Raw genomic sequence first — 16,756 nt, 5'->3', positions numbered from 1 at the left:
TCAGACTGCTTTCAGTTGTAAGGATGGGGAGGGAGGAAGCTCAGCGAGGCAGTTGTGTTATCCACGGTGGGAGAATCCACAGGCTCTTTCTCTGTTGGAGGATTTGGGTGGGGGAAGGGAATGGGCAGAAGAGAATGTTCAAGGAGAAAGACCCTAAACCTGTTGGGTCAGGCTGCTCAGCTGCCTAGAGGCCTGGGAATGCCTAGGGGGAAGCCCCTGCTTCCGGACACACAATCAATTACATATAACAGTGGGGCCTTGTGTGTGTAGGCGGGACACTGGGAGGGGTCGGCTCACAGCTCATGTTTTAATGCTTTACAAGGAGAGTGTGTTCATGCATTGCTTCTGCAACTTATAATCAATTTAAAACATTCTACATCTTGATCTAGGCTGGTGGTTACATTGATATTTACATATTGGGCCAGGTTTGGTGGCTCATGCCTGTAATTTGGGAGGCCGAGGTGGGTGGATCACCTGAGGTGTCAGGAGTTCGAGACCAGCCTGGCCAACATGGCGAAACCATCTCTAATAAAAATACAAAAATTAGCCGGGTGTGGTGGCGGGCATCTGTAATCCCAGCCACTCGGGAAGCTGAGGCAGGAGAATCACTTGAACCTGGGAAGCAGAGTTTGCACTGAGCTGAGATCGCACCATCGCACTCCAGCCTGGGTGACAGAGTGAGACTCTGTCTTAAAAAAAAAAAAAAATTACATATTAAAAATTCACTAGAGCCTGGGCAACGTAGTGAGACCCCCATCTCTACAAAAGTTTTAAGAATTAGCTGGGTGTAGTGGCACATGCCTGTGGTCTCAGCTACTCGAGAGGCTGAATCAGGAAGATTGCTTGAGCCCAGGAGTTCGAGGCTACAGTGAGCTCTGATTGAGCCATTGCACCCCAGCCTGGGCAACAGAACAAAATCCTGTCTTAAAGATTCATTGAGCCGCACACGAGATTTGTGTACTTGCTTATATATACATATTACACCTTAGTTTTAAATATTTTAAATTAATTTAAAAAAAGAAAAATCCCTCCTTCCTGACCTACCAAGGCCTTGGCTGGCCAGCACAGCTGCAGGGAGGAAGAACAGGTTCCCCAGCTTAGCTCCAGGGCATCCTCGTACTGCCCGGTGGAGTGGGCGCTGAGCTCCCACACCGCTGTTTGGAAACAGAATGAAGTTGCACAGCAGCCAGATTCTGGGGCTTCCCCACCCAAGTTTGCCACTTTGCTCACGGGATTTGAAGAAAGCATCAAAGGCAGCAGCTTTAGAAAATAGCTCCAAGGGCCCCACTTGGAGTGAGGTCACCTTCTCAGCTCACAGAGGGCTGTGGTGCCAGCTGCTGGCCACACATGCCTACGGGGCTGCTCTGGCCCTGCCTGACCCTGACTGGCTTCCCCTTGCATCCCCTGGGGAGGCCACGCCCACTGCACAGCATACCCACCAGGTGCTGCTGCCCTCCTGAACTCTGTGGGACACGCTGCTGCCCGCATGGGGACTGCCCCGGAAGCAGGACCCTGGATTTCTCCTCTGCTACCTGCCCCCTCCCGCCACGTAGTGAGGGTTCCACATTATGAATGTCGTGGTTCCTTCCGTCTCTTGATTTTCCATGATTCGGGATCAGGAAATGATTTTCCTCTGAGTATTTTTAGGCCATGAGACTCAGTATAACAGTCAAATCCTGGCTCCACAACCCCTAGCTGTGTGGCCTTGGATAAATTAAAATCTCTCTAATCTTAGTTTCCTCATATGTGAAATGGGAATAACAACAATACTAAACTCAGTAGGGCTGATGAGGATTAAGTGGAAACCAGACTAATGTTGTATTCATTATCTGGGATAAAGGTTAGCCCGTATCATCATAATCAAAACCACACGACACAGTGTGCCTCACAGTCCAGTGAGCCAAATCCTTGCCTGTGCACACTGTACCCTTAGACCTGAGCAGGGGGGCCTGCATTGGACCCTACTTTGGAGGGCCCTGCTCTGACCACCCTGGCCACTTCCTTCCTGACCAGGCCAGGAATCCACGGAGCTGAGGATCCAAAGAATGGGATCCTGAGGCTTGAGAGCCTGCCTGACTCTTCCCTGGATGTGCATCAAGCCACTGGAGTGCACACCTATAGGTTGACATGGGGGGCTCGCGTTTGCCTGGGGCTGAGCTTTGATGGGGGTGCTGAGATGTCTGGGATGTTTCCATGTGTGGTCCCAAGACCTCGTAGGACAAGATGGAACTGGGAATGGTGGGGGTGCCAGATCAGGCTCTTTTACCACCACCGCATTCTGGTACAGAACTCAGGAGTCTGGGAATTCTAAATTCAAGCCTGGCCTTTTCATAGCATTCATATTTGTCAAGGGAGGAGGAGAGAATGTATTTAACAGTTTGTCAGCTTGAGTTATAACTTTTACATGTGTAAGCGTATGGGCTTGCATCTATGTTCTTGTCCCAAACCCTGCAGATATTGGGGTTGGGGGGGCTGTCTGCATGCCCTTCCTTCCCCAGTGGGTGACCATCACTGACCTCTGAGACTTAAGACAAATTGTAGCCATGCCCGCCTCCGAAGGCGTCTTTAGGAAAACAGTGTCGTAGGTCCTTTCAGTTCAAAACCCTTGCTTATTTATTAATATGAATACGTTGGTTCTAGAATAGAGCCTTGCCCTGTGGAAATTGCCATCTGTACTCTTCGAGGTCTAGCTCAGATCCCACCTCTTGGCCTAACTCTGCAATACCCCCACACTCGGTGACACCCCCACTCTATGACATTTACCATTTGGGACAGAAGCCCTGTCCTCCCTACCTATAGCTGAGGCCACCTCCCAAGACACATTGTCATTCTGTCCCCCACAGCACCACACACAGTGGCTGCGCATGGTGGATGCACAGTGAGTATTTGTGGAATGAGCGGCCGAGCCGCTGCAGACTGATGAGTGTTCTGGGGCCTGTGTTGGTTTTCTAAAACTGCTCTGTCAGTAAGCGCCCCCCCAGTCCCCGTGTAAACATATTCAGATCCTAAAGAAGATCAGGCAGCCACCCTTTAAAAAGCCCGATAAACCCAACCTTCATTTGTATTATCTTTGGGCAGGGTTTGCTTGGGAATTCGTATCTGTAGGAAATCTTAGTGCTCGCTGCTGGGAGGCAAATTGTTCGCATTCATTTGTTCTTTCAGTGGTTTGGCCCTATAAAGCAGAGGGCTGGCCTGAGGGAAAATTGTGAAAGAATCTGAGTTTGTCTTCGGGGTAGAAATTAAACAGCTTCTCTAGGCCTTGCCCTCAAACTTCAGCCCTGTTTACTATTGAAGATTGTGTGTCTCAAGGGGTAAAGAGAGCCGTGGGATAATGGAGACTGAAAAAATGTTGCGATTTAGCCATTTTGTTTTCTTTTTTCCTTGGAGAATAATCTTTTGGGAAAAACTTGGATAGACACCCTTTGAGCCATACAATTTTTTAAAGTTGAATTCAAGCCTCTAGTCATGGCTTGATTCATTTTTTTCTGAACAATGAACAAAGAAATGCTGGTAGAGAGCCTTGAAATGCGGGGATGTTGAATGAGGAAAGGAAAAAGGAGGGCCGTGAGTGTTCCTGAGCACTGGCTGGACCCTGCAGAAGCTTCCGATCATTCTGGAGGTCTCCAGAATTTGGTGGCTGGGACACCAGATACTGTGCATATGTGAGGGGAGGGCCTCTGAGAACTCCCAAGAGGCCCCCAGCAGCCCCCCCCCTCAACTGACCTTTCACAGTTGGCACTAAACTGCAGGCTTATCTCCTTTCTCCATTTCCAGGACTGCAAATTGCAGCACCTGGAACTAAGACATCCCTGGAGGGCAGGCCTTCCAAACTCACCCCCATCGATTAAGGCAAACACTGCTTCATCCACAATGTTACAGTAACATCAGCAAGAAGAAATGATGATCATAGCTGATAGCTGTCAAGTGCTTACAGCGAACCAGATGCTTCTGGGTGCCCTTCTCTATTTAATCTTGGTATGGCAGTGTACGTTGGCAGAGGACTGGAATTTAAGCAAAAGAAGAAATACTGATGTTTCCAATTCATCATTTAAAGAGACCTTGTACGTGGCCGGACGCAGTGGCTCACGACTGTAATCCCAACATTTTGGGAGGTTGAGGCGGGCAGATTGCTTGAGCCCAGGAGTTCGAGACCAGCCTGGGCAACATAGTGAGACCTTGTCTCTACAATACAGGAAAAAAAAAAATTAGCAGGGCATGGTGGTGCGTGCATGTAGTCCCAGCCACCCAGTGGGGACTGAGGTAGGATTACTTGAGCCCTGGGAGGTCAAGGCTGCAGTGAGCCAAGATCGTGCCACTGCACTCCAACCCCGGTGACAGAGTGAGACCCCATCTCAAAAAAAAAAACAAACAAATAGACCTTGTACGTGAGGCCTGGCCATTTGTTAACCCGTGTGAAAGATGTTTCGGTGGCCATTTAATGAACATACGTTGAATAATGTGCTGTACTGTGTACCACAGATACAAAGGGGAAAAAGATACAGGAAAAGAGAAAACTCAGTATCACATACTCAGCCCCTTCTGATAGAACAGGTGTGTCCAAGCAGCAACATCCTAAAATAGTTGTCCTCCACTCTGGGATATAAAAGAAGTTCTTCTGGGATTTGGTTTTATTACAATGACCGAGAATTTGCTCTCCCTCAGTTATCATATCTACTGTGACAGGCCCTGCACACGTCCTGTGAGATCCTACCTGCCAAGAACCTGTCTGCCATTTCTCATTAGTATCTTTGTGGTTTGCAGTCACCTGTGTAGAATTTGCACATATACTCAAGTGTTATTTGTTTTCAATTACTTCCTCAATTATTGCTGGTGTGTGTGTGTGTGTGTGTGTGTGTGTGTGGTATTTCATAGCCAAAGCTATAAAATGTATTTCCAATAATATTAGTAGAATTTTTTCAGCCCCTAAAACCCACCATAAAAGTTAACTATAATAACAAGGCCCATAGGCCTGTACACAAGGGCATGGTGTCTATCGAAGCGTATTACACAGGCCAGACCTCTGGATTCTCCACCTCCAGTGGCTACTGTTTAAAGCAGGCATTAAAAGGAAGATCATTTTCATGTTTGTAATTATGAAGCATGTGTGTGCTCATGAAGGATACCTCCCTGGACAATGCCTGGAAGAGGACTTTGTGAAGTGGGGGCTGTACATGATTCCACCAGCAAGCATGTGTCTTGACAAAGGTTGCTAAGGACAAGAAGTTGTGCCTTAGCTGTAACCAAAACCCAGCCTAAGCAATCAGGTGAGTTGAAGTAGATGTTGTCAAAGCTAAAAAGAAGCCAAGCCTGGTGGCTCACACCTGTAATCCCAGCACTTTGGGAGGCTGAGGCAGTGGGATTCTTGAAGCCAGGAGTTTGAGACCAGCCTGGGCAACATAGCAAGATCCCATCTGTTAAAAAAAAAAAATTAGCTGGGTGTGGTGATGTGTGCCTGTAGTCCCAGCTACTCAAGAGGCTGAGGTGGGAGGATCGCATGAGCCCAGGAGGCCACAGTGAGCCATGTTCGTGCCACTGCACTCCAGCCTGGGCAACAGAGCAAGACAGCATCTCTCTTTTTTTTTTTTGTAAGACAAACAATCCCATAGCATTTATTGCCATCTTGTAATAACATAAGGGTAATCAAAACAATATGAATAAATGTTCATATTGGACAAAGGATATCTAAAAACAAACTGTATCCTTCTCAACAATTTCTCACTTCATTGATCATTTCTAGCTGGAGACACTTTGTAGCAGAGGAATACCTCCTTTTAGCATGATCCGACCCAGTTGTTTTCTTGACTTTGTTTTAGAATGAATCTCTTCCGCATCATCTAATAACAAGGTTCATATACTCATTAAAACCAATGATACAGCCTTCTGTCTGCATATTCACTTGCTCATAGAGCCACACCTGAATCTGCGATCTATTTTGTAAGTATCTGAAGATGAGGTTGATGGGCTGCACCATCACCTTCTGCACTTTCTGGCCCTGGCCATGGTACGCCACGGTGGAATTTCACAAAGAGCACACCCGCACGCTGCCTCTGAGAGCAACTTCCAGAATCAAGACACCGTCTCTTAAAAAAAAAAACTAAAAAGAATAAGATGTAGGCTTAGGGCTTCCTCCCCTGAGGAATTCTTTTGGATCCCTCTGGCCTCTGACAAGCCAAGCAGAATATGGAGAAAGGAGTCTGTAGAGGCTGCTGTCAAGTCCAGGGTAAAAACACGAGCATTTCCAAGCATTTCATCAAGGACTTGTTAAAGATCCAGGTTTGAAGTCTCCAAGGAAGACTTTTTTTAAAGATGTTGCCCAAAGGAAAAGAGATCAAACCAGCAGAATGAATTCCCCATCATATACATGGGGGATACCCAGGAACTCACAGGGTCTCTCTGGAACTCTGAAAGCAATTAGAGAACAAGCATATGGGTTGTGGTCCCTAGAGTTGGAGCCTGATGCCATCCTCCAATAAGTTCTCCAGCAGATTCCCTTTGGAAGGCTACTCATGGACCCGGGAAGAAATGACACCCAAGAGCGGGGAACTAGAGGCTAACACGGGGTACTTGCTACTGCAGTGGCTTCAGATACCCTACCCCTACCCCAAACTTGGGCCAGGCCAGTGGCTATGGAACTCCAGAAAGAAGGGCCTCAGAGAGAGAGAGGGAGAAGGAGAGAGTGTCATCTACATCATGACAGTTGCACCTTTTCCACGTGCAACTGGGGAAAGCTGCGGTCCCTCAGCAGCCCTTTGCCTTCACTTGGGCCAATGACCAAAGATACCCAGGGTGGTGGTCCAGTCACTGGCAAAAGCATGGCAGCCTTTTGGCAAAAGACTTGGGGGCATAAATAGTGAAACACTCAGAGAATGGAATGATTGGCTGGCTAGAAAATGGATGGAGGGTGTTGTTGGGAATAGGCAGTTGGAGATGGGAAGGGTAGGCCAGGGCTTTAATGCCCACTGAGCAGGCATCGGGAACCACTGGAGCTTTTGTTGGGGGTAGGGTGGGGGGGGGGAAGTAATGCAATCACAGGAAGGGTGGGCTGGCCTGGGGAGGGGCTGCAGGCAGGAGGGCAGCTCAGAGTCTTTACAGAGGTCCAGGGCAGTGAGCAGCAGAGATGAAGGGGAACAATTGGAGAGACGGTCCAAGTTAGAATGACAAGACTTGGTCCCCTGTCAGTTGTAGAGAGTGAGAGAAAGAGAAGAGGCCAGAATGATCCCCAAAGTTTGTACAATACTCAGGGGGACCGCATGTCCTGGTTTACATCATCCATCATAATTGTTAAAGGTGTTCCCTTTCACTTTCAAAGGAGTCTTGGTTGATAGGATGTAGGAAACAGGATCAGGGCTGGATTTTGATGAGTCTGTGTGGGATTGAGCTGCCTGTAGCACGGTGTCAAGGAAGCACTTGGAGATGAGGAGGAAGGCTGGAGCCAGCTGCAGAGATGAGCGTGATCACCGCGTGGGTGCCAACCTGCAGGGGGAGGAGGAGACTACCCAGAGAACACCAGCTTTCGAGGCATAGGCCAAGGTTCTGAGGAGCGGCTGGAGGAGTAAGTGGAAAACCAGCCGAAAGGGTGCCCCAGAAGCTGAGGGGCCTCTTAGGAAAAAGACCTGGAAGATGACATTGGGTTTGGTAGTTAGGAGGACAGCAGTGGCCTTAGCGAAAACAGGGCCCGTGACGTGGAAGGCAGGTGGCAGTGGGCCGAATGATTGGAGGGAGTGGAGGCATTGACAGTGGGGGGTTTGACGGTTTTGTAAAGAGCTTGTAAGGGAGAGACGGCCTCAGCACAGGGCCCATCCAACTGTGGGTCTCCAGCCAATTGCACTGATTTTTCCTGCCCATTTTTCCTTCTTTGAAGGGAAAAATGGAAATTGAAGAGGAAGAAATCAATGACCCATTTGAACCATGACTTGGAGTTTAATTCAGCGTGTATCTGAGTGACTACGTGAGTACTCCTGACCTCCAGGAATGGATAGAATGGAACATGGAAAATCAAGGTGGATCAAATGAGAATTTGGCCAATGGACTTACAAAAAAGTATTCAAATGGGCCACACCTACCCAGTCTGGTGCTGTGCATGCATCACAAATCCTCAGACATGAGATGGAGTTGTCACCTGGTCAGTGATTGGGTTTCAGAGTCTGGATAGGAACTGGGGGCTCAGGAAGGAAGTGGCAAAGATGTGGAATTTTCAGGTCATCATCAGGCCTGAACAAGACCTGATCACCACCCAGTCTCGGTCCTCAAACAGCTGCTTGTGAAAGTTAAGTTCTGTAACCAACTTCATGCACAGGCTATGCCTAGAATTGGTGTTCTACTAGGTCAGTCAGGAAATGACAGGGGATTTGAGAAATGTTTTTAGAGCCTTTGTGCTCTGAAATGTACCCTCCTCCCCAACCCAACTAGCCTAGCCTGGATGCTTGAAATTCCATAAAGACCAAGCCCTGGATTTGATTGGAGAGTTGGGGGAATGTGTTGCAGCCCCTCTCCCAACCCAGAAAGAAGGCATGTAATGTGCTAACGCCGTTAGGAATGTTTATGGCATATGGGTTATGATATTGAATTTGTCCAATAAACCATCAGGAAACTTGTGTGGGCATTTCCTGTCTCACTTTGTGATGGCTAATTTATGAGGGCTGCTGTCAGGTTATAGATTCTCCATTTTTACCAGAAACTTCCACCTTGAGCCTTATAATGGATCCACTGGAATGAAGATATGTATTCTAGGCAAGGATTTAGGTAGGGGAGAACCATGAACCTGGCACACAGTAGCACTAAACAGTGTTTAATGGGTAAGTGGGTGGATGCTTGCTCTGGGCTGTGAAAGAAGAGTGTAAAAGAGACAGGACCGGCCGGGCGCGGTGGCTCACGCCTGTAATCCCAGCACTTTGGGAGGCCGAGGCGGGCGGATCACGAGGTCAGGAGATCGAGACCATCCTGGCTAACACAGTGAAACCCCGTCTCTACTAAAAATACAAAAAATTAGCCGGGCGTGGTAGCGGGCGCCTGTAGTCCCAGCTACTCGGGAGGCTGAGGCAGGAGAATGGCGTGAACCCGGGAGGCGGAGCTTGCAGTGAGCCGAGATCGCGCCACTGCACTCCAGCCTGGGCGACAGAGCGAGACTCCGTCTCAAAAAAAAAAAAAAAAAAAAAAGAGACAGGACCATAGATCCAGGAAGGTCGTCTTTGAAAGAGAAGCCCAAACAATGGGTAGAAACTACAGAAAGTTATGGAGGGGTAGGTGTGAGCATTTGGGGACCACTCTGACCTCACATTAATATTACCTGGGAGCTTAAAAAAAAAAAAAAAAAAGTAGATGCTTAAGCCCCACCCTGGAAGAGTTAAATCATAATGGGGAACGCAGACAGGAATCAGTGTTTTTAAAGCTCCTCCCAGCAGCCCTGATGCCAGTGAGATCTGAGAACTAGCAGACTGGGTTGTCTCCTCTGGTTGAATTGGCGCCCAGACCTTCCCCCAGAGGGGAATCCCTCTGGAAGGGAAAGAGTGGAGGAGAGTGTCCAGGGCGGGGCTGTAGAGTGGACCCTTCCTCAGCCAAGGAAGGACTTGTGCAGCTGGCAGTCACAGCACTTACTGGCCCCAGCGTATGTTGCCCAGGAACCATTGAAGGCTTCCAAATGGCTGAGGTCACATTTTTCCAGGCCCTAATGGGAACGGTTGGGAAGGTTGTCAGGGGCAAGACCCCATTCAAAAGAAAACAGCACTCAGAAATTCAGAAATGAGAGGCTGAAGACTTGAATATAGACTTTACTGGGGTTTTTTTTTTCTGAGTGTTTTTATATATTTAAATTTTTTAATTAAAAAGTGATTCCCATTGCATATATTTGCATTTACCTTTTAAAATCAATGTATGTTTAGCCAAAAGAATAAAATAAAAACACCCATAATCTTGTCTCCCAGAGAGATTAAGTTCAACTCACCTCTTAGTGTATATTCTTCCAGATTTCTCAACACATACATAAAGATACCTGTTTTACAAAATTACAAGTAAAAGTAGGATTCAATACATGTTTTTTCTTTTTTTAAGCACTCCCCATTACACAGGTGGAAATACATGTTTTGTATCTTGCTTTTTCACTTAACAGTGTAAACACCTTTCTGTTTCTGTAAATAACCACCTACTACATAAATTCAGATATCATAATTGTAGCATAAGGCATTTAATATCTTTCAGCTATTATAAACAGCTCTTCAGTGAACATCCTTGCAGCTATATTTTGCTTGCATCCTTAATTATTTCCTTAGGATGCATTCCTAGAGACAGTAAGCCTTCAGAAGACTTGATACATACTTCCAAATTGCACAAGACAGGATTTACTAATTTACTTTCCCACCACCAGGGTATTAAAAAGTGCCTGTGGTAATTAAAGGGGGAAAAGGCCACTGCCAACATGAGAGACTAAAAGTAGTTAACTCATTACTGAGTTCATAACTTCTTTATCTCAAATTCTGCAAACAAATGGGAGTGGAACCCAGAGATTTTCCTTGACGGCTTGGTGCCCAGCCCAGGAGGATCTTTGTTGTCTGGCCCACCAGGTCACCGGCTCCTGGGGTTTTCAGTGCAGCAGGTATCCTTGTCCAGGGCCTTTGTTTCCCGCTGGTCATTGGTCCAGCATGCTTCTGGTGGGCACTTGGGAACCACCAGGGGGCAGTGTGGAGCTGTTGAGCATGCTCTGCATGCCTTACGGCTTATCCATATTGAAACTTTCAATAATACAAGTATTCTTTTGTTGTGTTTTATGACTTCTCAGATTGGTATTTATAATATTGATTTGCTTACATTAGTATTTCATCCCCTTCCAATTATTTTTATGTTTATGTGTTGTAAAAAAAATAACCTGATCCATCATAGCTCTTCTGTAGCTGGGGGCCAGGACACCTGGGTTGTTCTGATCCCAGCTCTGCCAGTGTCCTCCGTGACCTTGGTGGGACAGCTCACCCCATGGGCCTGACTGCCCTTATCTGAGGAGTGCCAGGATGGGCTGCAGGAGTGGTATGTTTTCTTCTCTTCCAGCACTAGCATAATGAAAGGATTAAGAGTTGGCCTTGGGCAGGTGTGGTGGCTCATGCCTGTAATCCCACCACTTTGGGAGGCCGAGGCGGGTGGATCACTTGAGGTCAGGAGTTCAAGACCAGCCTGGCTAACATGGTGAAACGCTGTCTCTACAAAAATACAAAAATTAGCTGGGTGTGCACCTGTATTCCAGCTACTTGGGAGGCTGAGGTGGAAGAATCACTTGAACCCGGGAGGCGGAGGTTGCAGTGAACCAAGATTGTGCCATTGCACTCCAGCCTGGGCAACAGAGCGAGGCTCTGTCTCAAAAAAAAAAAAAAAAAAAAAGAGTTGGCTTTTGGGTTTGGGATAGACTGGGGCAAGTTAGTTAACCTCTTTGTACCTTAATCCCTCCATCTGTTAAATGAGGATAATAATAGCATCAACTTATAAGGCTGTGGGGGTTAAACGAAATAACACATGGAGTATCTGGCACAAGGTAACGCATCACTAAATGTTTTCTTTAAAGAAATCTGTTTATCCAAGATTTATGCAGACAGTTTCCTGTCCTTGGCTTTGGCACATACTTATTTGCTTATCTGAAATGATATTAATATCAAACAGAGTATGAATTTCAGAAGTGCTGTATTCCACAGTGGGGCTGAACAGAAGAATCCCAGCATCAAGGCCCCCAGCTACAAAAGATTAGAATGTTTCTGTTTGTTTTTTTATAATGTATTAACTGTAGAGGAAAATATAAAAATAGAAGCAGATATGATATCGGTAAATGTTTTTTATTTGATCACTTTAGGTAAATGGAGTCTTACTCACCTGATAGGGTCCCCACTGGCAGCGGACCTTCCCATTCCCTCTATCCATCATTCTCCCAAAAGGTGATGGTTTCTCTGTTCTCACCCTACGTCAGCTAAATTAGGGTCTGTGGCAACAACCCCAGGAGTGTGACCGCTAATTGCCTTTGCATACAACATTTCCACTAGAGCTGCCTGGGAGGCAACACCTCCAGAGAGAAGGACTTGCACCTCTAATTTGGTTAATCCTAGAACACCCTGCAATAGTCATCAAGCACCTCTCACAAATGATATGCTGTGCTTAAGGCCGTGGGGACCCAAAGGGCAAATAAGATTGGATGCCTTTTTTTTTTTTTTTTTTTTTTTGAGACAGAGTCTCGGTCACGTCACCCAGGCTGGAGTGCAGTGGCGCGATTTCGGTTCACTGCAACCTCTGCCTCGTGAGTAGCTGGGATTACAGGCGCCCGCCACCATGCCCGGCTAGTTTTTGTACTTTTCATAGAGATGGGGTTTCACCATGTTGGCCAGGCTGGTGTCGAACTCCTGACCTCAGGTGACCCACCCTCCTCGGTTTCCCAAAGTGCTGGGATTACAGGCGTCAGCCACCATGCCCAGCCTGGATGCCTTTCTGAAGCGGCAGGTTAAAAAAAAAAAAAGATTGGATGCCTATCCCCAAAGAGCTTAGGGGAAGCTAAGCGAGGAAATGAGCCTGGCTGTGAGCTGCAAAGTCAGCGGGCAGCAGGGTGTGTGACCAACCTGGAGGAACGAGTGTGGGGCAAGGTGAATGTTAGGGAGCCATTGCAAGACAGTGGTAGTTGAGATTGAAAAAACACAGGACTTGATGGGCTAGATGACAAAGTGAGGAAGAAGGTGGAGGAAAAGATGTCTGAGGTTTTGACCCTGCAGGTACATGAGAAGAGAGAGATGGTAGATCTCGGTGAGAAGCAATTTGGGAAGAAAATAGTGGTGTGTCCTGGGATGCTCTGACCTTTGAGTCTGTGTGCAGAACCTCTTTCTCCAATTCCTAGGGGTGCCCTCATCCACAACTGGCAGTAGCCCCTGGATGGCCACAAACATGCAATCCTACAACAGTATTCCCTGGATGTCACTTCCTCACATAATCTTTGCCACATACCACCTATACTATTTACATAATTATTTTTCTTTGAATTGATTCACTTTTTTCCACTTTTTAAAAATGGAGCTTCACTGTAAGCAACAGTATCCAAGATATCAAACTTTGCCTGTAACATGTATGTGTAATTGTGTACACATACATAAAAAATACACATACATATGTATTTATAATTTTGTTTGTTTGGCTATATATACATTTTTGTTTTGTTGTGTTTTGTAGAGACAGGGTTTCACCATGTTGCCCAGGCTACTGTTGAACTCCTGGGCTCAGGTGAGCCTCCCAAAGTGCTGGGCCTACAGGCGTGAGCCACCACACCCAGCCAAAAATACTGGCTTAAATACTTAAATATTTTAAATACTTAAATATTTTAAGGCCTATTAATGTAAATATTTTAGGTACTAAAAAATAGGAGGTGTTGTTTAATAGTATTGAGATGGGAACTTCTCAGCCCTTCCACTGTCCGTCATAACTTCCTGCACCCTCCCTTCAATATGGACATAAAATCGTGTTGTTCCCTGAGATATGTAAGCCACATGTGCACCCACATTTGCATACACACTAGTGTAGGGTACAGGACCCGTTCTTCAGGCTCCTTTATCAGGAGCAATGGCCCTGTATAGAGGTGGCTGGTGTGACCCTTATTCTCCTGTGTTCTTGTTCACCTGTGGGGTCGGAGAGCTCTCCTGGAACTGCCCATCTATGGAGAGGCCTCCTCAGACATTTCCCATCTCCCGGTGCCCAGGAGTTGTTGACTTTGGCCAGCTGCTGGGCCTGCAGGAGCCGCGGGGAAGGGTTCTAAGAGACCCTTGAAGCTCTGTGGCTGGAAGGCAGCTCCAGGCTGCCTGGCTGTTCTTTTGTGTTGAGTATTTCACTGGCCCCAGATAAGCGCTTCCTGTTCCCCACTGATTATACACAGATCCTGCTTCCTTTCTCCTCAATACCTGGGATGCTTTCCAGCTTCTCCTCCCATAGGGGAAAGTCCGTAAACTTTAGAATTCTCAGGCCTGCTTTTGGTCAATGGACTTTCTGCAAATTATGACTGTTTTTGCCATCTAGTCACATTCTTGGTGAAGCCTTCACCTCTGTCTAGGAGCTGAGTTCCGCTTTGTGCCAGCCAGGAGAGATGCTTCTATGACCTGGTTTCTGCCCCTCCTTCTCACCAGACAGAACATCTGTATCTACCTCCTGGCGTAAATCAGAGAGAATAAATAGATTGCACCTTACAGGTCAGTTTTAATCAACTGTTAGTAGCTGCCTCAGTGTTGAGGATTCTGAGGTCTTACCCACCTTTAGCAAGAAAGAGTGCCATGGTCTACTAGCAGTGTCTGCCACAAGCACGGAGGGATGGGACTGCTCCTGTGCCCCATATTTGCTATCCCAAGATTCCGAGATCAGTTGGAAGTTTCTTTATTTTTTATTTAGAGACAGAGTCTCACTCTGTCACCCAGGCTGGAGTGCAGTGGTGCAATCACAGCTCACTGCAGCCTCGAACTCGAGGGCTGAATCGATCCTCCCAGCTCAGCCTCTCGGGTAGCTGGGACTACAAGCGTGCGCCACCACACCTGGCTAATTTTTTTTGTATTTTTGTAGAGACGGGGTCTCATCTCACTTTGTTTCCCAGGCTGGTCTTGAACTCCTGGGCTCAAGTGATCCACCTGCCTCAGCCTCCCAAAATGCTGCGATTACAAGTGTGAGTCCCATTCCCAACCACAAGTTTCTAGAAGGCAGAAATCATGTCCTTGTACCCTTAGAGTTACAACATAAACGCCCAAAGTCCTATATTCTAGTGCCAGTGTCGAGGAAATCCAACAGCCTCCAGCAGGCTCAATTTCCTTTTTTTTTTTGATTCAGAGTCTCCCTCTGTCACCCAGGCTGGAGTTCAATGGTGCGATCTCAGCTCACTGCAACTTCTGCCTCCCAGATTCAAGCAGTTCTCCTGCCTCAGCCTCCCAAGTAGCTAGGATTACAGGCACCCGCCACCACACCCGGCTAATTTTTGTATTTTTAGTAGAGACGGGGTTTTGCCATATTGGCCATGCTGGTCTTGAGCTCCTGACCTCGTGATCCTCCTGCCTCGGCCTCCGAAAGTGCTGGGATTACAGGCATAAGCTACTGCGCCCAGCCCAGTTTCCCATTTTTTAAATGAACATAATAATATCTGCTTTACCTATATCCAGGAGTCAGTAATATCAAATCAGATAATTCATATGGAATGCTTTAAAAAGTAAAACAACTATGGAAGTATATCCTGCCTGCAGGACCCAGCACAGATGCCACCTCCTCTATGAAGTTTTCAGTTGTTCCACGATAATTCTTGCCCATTGTCATCCCTGTCTTATCTGAACCTGTCATTTATAGGCTTATAGTCTAGTTATTTATGTACATAAAAAATCTCTCCTGTGGTATATCATGCATATAAACAGCCACCTTTTATATGAGATACTCACTAAACATTGATGGAGGTCTCTGTACAGAGCTGTCACTGCATCTTGATCATCTGGTAGGCAGTCCTGTAAGAATGAGTAGCCTCCTGCTAGCTTTAAACAGCACAGTTTTATATTTTAGAAAGATATTTCTAGAGGTAAGTGAAGGGTAGACTGAAGAGATGAACTGAGAACAGGAGCACTGGTGACTCAGTGGAGAGAGGATTTGGGATCCCTTCATTTCTGTCAACTACCCTATTCTTGGACAACAGACATTTTGTCAATGTGAGGCAAAGCAACCTGCCGATGTGGTTTGCAGCCCACTACCACCCCTTTCAAACCGGGTTGCCCCCCACCCCCGCTGCCTTCCTCCTGGGTGAGAACCTGCAGGAGCTCAAGCAAACCCAGAAGGCTGCTGCAGGGGCTCCTCCTCGGAATAGGGTTCAAAAAATGTCCAGAAGCCATATAACTGGGTGGCCCAGAGCAGGTTAGGGAGGTAACTAAAGTCATTAAAGTGGATTTTGAGGTTTCTGGTTAGGTACACTGAAGGCACAGGATTGAAAATAATTCATCTGGGGTTACTTTTAATAGCTTTGCTTACTGTTGCTATGATATAAGACATACTGATTGTAAAAATTTCAAGTGAAGAAGAAAAATATGAAAAAGGAACTAATAAAATTGCCTGAAATGTTAAAAATCCAGCGATAACATTTGGGTGACTATGCTTCCAGATTATTTAATTGGGTTTTCTCACTGAACAGTTTGTCCAGCACACTTTATTCAGGTCAATAAATGTGCATGACCGGGCGTGGTAGCTCAAAGCTATAATCCCAAGCACTTTGGGAGGCTAAGGCGAAAGGATCACTTAAGGCCAAGAGTTTCAGACCAGCCTGGGCAACATAGTGAGACCCTGTCTCTACCAAAAAAAAAAAATTAGCCGGGTGGTGTGGTGCTTGCCTGCAGTCCCAGCTATGCAGGAGGCTGATGTGGGAGGATTGCTTGATTCCATGAAGTCAAGGCTGCAGTGAGCTACAGTCGTGCCACTGCACTCCAGCCTGGCTGACAGGGCAAGACCCTATCAATCAATCCATTAACCAGTATATCAATCAATCAATTAAAAAATCACCCAAAAGGCATGCAGAACCTGCAGCCACAGGGCAGGAGGGGGGAGAGGCTTCCCCAGAGCTGCCCATGTCATGTGGCACTTCAAAAGCCAGTTGCCTTTATTTTCTTCCTAAAGTCATCCTTGGCCTTGCAAAGACAGGAGAGTGTCTACAGAGACAGTGGAGGGAGTGGAACAGAAGCCAGCCTTCTGGGGGCTGAGAAGTACCTGGGAGGCGGGGAGGGCATGTAAGCAGCCTGTGTACATGCGG

At 46.9% G+C, this 16,756-nt stretch overlaps 1 protein-coding gene and 1 pseudogene across 2 annotated transcripts in view; one reads left to right on the top strand and one right to left on the bottom strand.

Moving 5' to 3' along the window:
- The window catches only part of TCF7L1 (transcription factor 7 like 1), a 176,538-nt gene that overhangs the window by 122,724 nt on the left and 37,058 nt on the right, over nt 1-16,756 (top strand). The gene's annotated exons all lie outside the window — the stretch shown is intronic.
- LOC107973533 (small nuclear ribonucleoprotein E-like) lies at nt 5,641-6,056 on the bottom strand (annotated as a pseudogene).

The sequence above is a fragment of the Pan troglodytes genome, chromosome 12, assembly GCF_028858775.2.
Source record: "Pan troglodytes isolate AG18354 chromosome 12, NHGRI_mPanTro3-v2.0_pri, whole genome shotgun sequence".
NCBI classification, from domain to species: Eukaryota; Metazoa; Chordata; class Mammalia; order Primates; family Hominidae; genus Pan; species Pan troglodytes.
Note: the sequence above shows the minus strand (reverse complement) of the source record. Positions and strands in the feature narration are given on the sequence as shown.